Source organism: Sardina pilchardus, chromosome 14 (genome assembly GCF_963854185.1).
Source record: "Sardina pilchardus chromosome 14, fSarPil1.1, whole genome shotgun sequence".
NCBI classification, from domain to species: domain Eukaryota; kingdom Metazoa; phylum Chordata; class Actinopteri; order Clupeiformes; family Clupeidae; genus Sardina; species Sardina pilchardus.
Window position 1 is genome coordinate 5,659,304 of NC_085007.1, and position 5,000 is coordinate 5,664,303.

Consider the following 5,000-nt stretch of genomic DNA (forward strand, 5'->3'; position numbering starts at 1 on the left):
ACCTCACACAGAGTATGCTCATTAAATGCCTTCATGTGAGAACAGAGGAGTCCCTTGACTTGCACACACACGCACACACACACACACACACACACACACACACACACACACACACACACACACACACACACACACACACACACACACACACACACGTGAATTTTAGAGGGGACTCTGATGTCAATGATCATGCATAATTATAAAGGTTCGACCCAGCCACTGTAAATTCTGTAAAAAGTGCAAGGCTTGGGTCGCATACATTTCTGGGCTGAGACTGTCAAGAGAGTGTCTTCTCTCTGTGTGTATTTGTGTGTGTGTGTGTGTGTGTGTATGTGTGTGTGTGTGTGTGTGTGTGTGTGTGTGTGTGTGTGTGTGTGTGTGTGTGTGTGTGTGTGTGTGTGTGTGTGTGTGTGTGTGTGTGTGTGTATGTGTGTGTACATGTGTGTGTGTAGAGAATATTCCCTGTGAGTATAAAGAGAGTGTGTATACGAGTGTGTATCCCATGCTGGTCCCACTGCGCTGATGGCGCCGATGAAACAGGAGCCACTCACAGGAGGATCTGAAGTGCACTTCTCCTCTGTCAAGAGTCCTTGTGAGGACCCTGAGCAGGAGGGGAAATGGGACACACCACGGCACATGAAGTAGGCAGGAGAGTTGGACTCTCTGACACGTTCCAAGGGAACGTTCGCCCACTCGCAAAATCAGCATGGCGCGCACAGTTTTTTACCCACTCCTCTTTCATCACGTTTAGAGGACACACAGGTTTCAGGCGGACGTTTGGTGTCCCTAACACATTTAAACCGATCCGCTGTGAGAGTGTTAAGCCTGTGAGACGAATCTCGCCTCTAAGCACACTCTTGTTGAAGGGGAAGCCTGAGACCACCATGTGATGCACGCAGTGTTTGTGTTCCGATTTCATATTCCGATAGAGGAATGAAATGCCTAACAGGCAAACCAGCCCTGACAATTGAATCCGCAGGGAGGTAAACACAGCTAGTCATCCATCCGCCTTTGACGCGGGAGATGTTGACATTTCCCTCATAACAAAGAATTATGCCCCTCTAAAAAAACAATGATGAAAGATGGGTCTGAGATGAGGAAGGTGAGGAGGAGAATGTTCTAGACTGTGCAGCCGAACAGCGGCGTCTCAAAGTGGGAGAGTAAGAAAGAGAGAGATTCTTTTAACACTTGAACAATTTTCTTTGGCCGAATTTTCATCCATGCACAAAATAAGTGAATGAATGAGTTGTACACACACACACACACACACACACACATATTCCCCAGAGTGCTAAAGGTAAGAGCAGCGCTGAGTGAGTGTGTATCTGTGAGTTCTGCTGGTTCTAAAGGTATGGAGGACAGCATAGAGGACAGAACAGACATGTAGAATATATACAGTACATGTCTGTTCTGTACAGAAATTACAGATAAATAAATAATGTAAAATAGATGAAGAGTAATTTGAATAGATTGATGATTTTAAAAGATTACAATAAGATTCAAATATATACTAAATATGCTATAAAACATATTTTGTGCCAGTTTGGTGTCTGGACTATTGTCCTTGTCCTGAAGGGGATATTCAGTGGAGATCTCCATGGGGCAAAAGCTTTCAGTTTCCTATAATGCATCTGATCTGTCCTCCTTACCCATAATACATTGCTATGACTGGTCTGTCCTCCTTACCCATAATGCATTACTATGACTGGCCTGTCCTCCTTACCCATAATGCATTACTATGACTGGTGTGTCCTCCTTACCCATAATGCATTGCTATAACTGGCCTGTCCTCCTTACCCATAATGCATTACTATGACTGGTGTGTCCTCCTTACCCATAATGCATTACTATGACTGGCCTGTCCACCGTATTTGGTCCTTGTGACGCTGTCATAAAGCAGAGGATCTGGATGCCCATTGTTTTAGGCGGCTGGCCATCTCCATTTGTCTTTTTAAATACAGTCCTTCTGTATCTTTAAGTTAATACATTGTAAAAACGGCAACAAATTACATTTCTCCCTTGATTAAGCACATGGCTTAGCAGTGCAGTAAAGCATCGGGACATTTTGATGACGGTCATAAAGGCCCTCTCTTAGAGTTACTCAATGATTCACGACCCCCCTCCCCCCACCCACACACACACACACACACACACGCACACACACACGCACACACACACACACACACACACACACACACACACACACACACACACACTTACACACACACACACACACACACACACATTGCCACGAACACACACACACACACACACACACACACACACACACACACACACACACACACACACACACACACACTGTACACACACACCGCCCATAACGGGCAGGAGCTGGTACCTTAAAATACCCCCCTGGGGCGGCCCCGGGGTATTGGGGTGGGTGTGGGGGACAGGTAGGGGTGAGAGTCGGTCTCTTTAAACTCTCCCACTGGGCTGTGGGGCAGGGAGGGTGGCTAGTGATGTTAGGGTGTGAGCCAGTTCCTTTAAACGCTCCCGCGGGAGTGTTCAGGGCAGGAGCGAGCGCGTGGGGAGGGAGGGCTCTCTGGCCATGTTCGGCCAGATCTATAAAGCAGTCTCCGGAAAATGGCCCCGTGGGGCAGCTGTGTTGTACCTGGGCAGTAAAAGTCCTTCACCGGGACATCCACTCATTTAGCAAACTCTTTAGCTTCCTCCAGAGCGATTTACAGTACAGTGCAGATACACTTTAATACGCTGTAGTGTAAGCAGAGAGACAAGGGCTACTTCTGTACTCAGAGAGACAGTTGGTATAGCTTTGTCTGTGCTAGAGAGCCTGTTGGAATTGATGGAGGCAGAAATACTTGTGCTCGTGGCATAAACAAAAGTCATCCAACCTTTTTGTCCCTTGCTGCCATTGAGTCGTAATACTTTATGTGGATAATATGCCTACAGAGACCTTGCAGATGGCTTGCTCAAAGTCAGTTTGTCAAATTATTCCCTGAACCTCACTTTAATCAAACCCAAACCACTGATCCTAACCTTTAACAATTCATTAAAATGAAAAGAGTTCCAAAAGAGTTTGGTTATGATCTGACCATCTGCGGAGAGTCTACTGGGGACAATCCAATTAAAGTTACTGATTAACCTCCTCATTAGATAATAACAAATGTTTTGTTGCTACATTTCTGGTTTTATGAAAAGCTTTTCTCGCCAATTAATCATTCCATTCTCATTAAAACATTGTCCATGGGTAAATAGCTACTCACCCAAGAGATCCATCTAGAGCACTTATCCAGGAATTCCATATAGAATATGGTTTATGTGTAAATGTTTCCAGAAGCCCACTCACATAAAGAATGCTCCATCTGCTCCCTGCATTGTGTGTGATGCCTCGTCAGTGTGTTTCATGTGTGTTTGTACGTCTGTCATCAGATGTGGACATGATCTCCTGCTGTTAGCCGTAACGCTGATGACTTCACCCACAGCAGTAATGGACTGGAGTGGCCTCCTCTCAGCGGCAGTTAAAATGGAGACCATCTGAACCCACACTCTAATTAAAGCCAGCAGCAAAGCCACGTTGTTTAATATTTCAGAGTGCCTGTGTGTTTGTGTGTGTGTGTGTGTGTGTGTGTGTGTGTGTGTGTGTGTGTGTGTGTGTGTGTGTGAGTGAGAGAGAGTATTGCAGTGTATGAAAGGGTCGACCTTTAAAGTTATGAAACGAGCGCGCAACAGTGTCACGGAGTTAAGCAGCAGGGGCTTGTTTTGAAAAGTGAAGACGAACTCTGAATATCCTCCTGAGCAACATGAGAATTGAGCGTTTGACCCGCGGAGAGGCTCCGCCATTAACACTGACGAGGCGAATCAACAGGGACCTCATCCAAATCATTTGGATCATCTGAGCCAGGAGCGAGTCCTTGCGGATGGCTCTCATTTTCAAACCAGACGGGCCGCTCGTCGCCGGTCGCCTGACAGCCGATCCCCTCGGAATCGCCTCCGAAGCGGAATATTAATCTGTCTCCTCTGATTGTGCCCGAGGACACATTCATCAGCACGGAGCGAGTCTGTCAGCGCCCCGGAACGCCGAGGAGCGCGATGCTCTCCGAGCCACTCAATGACAACACGTCTGTGTCAGTCGGAACCGGAATGGGAATAGCTCGGAACGGTCTACCGAGGCTTCTCGTGGCGACGATGGCGGCGGTGTCCGTGACAGATCTACAAATAGTGATTGTAAGAATAACCGTAATAATGACAAAAGCGCTAAAAGCGTCTCTGTTGTCCCGGCGTGTTCGTGGAGGGTGCTAGACTCTGTCTGGGTGGATTGTGGCGGAGATGGCACATCAGGCTTGTTAGTGTTGACTAACCTCTGCCTACCCCAGCGATGAGAAGGCACCCGCTGCGCTTTTTAGAGAGAACTCCGCACTAATGACCCGCCAAAGTGTCGAGTCGCAAGATAATCGCGTGTGCTCCGAAACACACAAGGGCTTCTGGGAGGGAGGAGATGAATCCCTTCTGTTTCTCCCTCTCTTTCTCTGTGTCTCTCTCTTTCTTCCTCTCTCTCTCCCTCTGTTTCTTTCTCCCTCTGTCTCCCTTTGTCTATCTATTCTCTATCTATTCTCTCTCTCCCTCTGCTTTCCAATTAGCGACACATCTTTGATATCTTTAGTCAGGGCCTGGCTGATAGACTGTGAGACTGTAGCATCTTGGATGTGTGACTATGTTCTCAGTTAACACATCCCCCACCTCCCGCCTCCACCCAACGGAACTCATCCTGCCCTCATCCACCCAGAGACTGTCCTTCCCTGAACCATCCACCACCCCCACCCCCACCCCCTGCTCTCGTTCTGCTCTGCCCCCTGGTTCTCCCCTCCCGCTGTGCCACCCCGAGGGGAGCGCCAGCCTCGCCAGCCTCCTGCCCGCCCCTGCAGAAGACCAAACGCGGGCTCGGCCCGGGCACAGCACGACACGGCACGGCACGGCGGGTGAGGAGGGGAGAGGAGAGGAGAGGAGAGGAGACGAGCGGA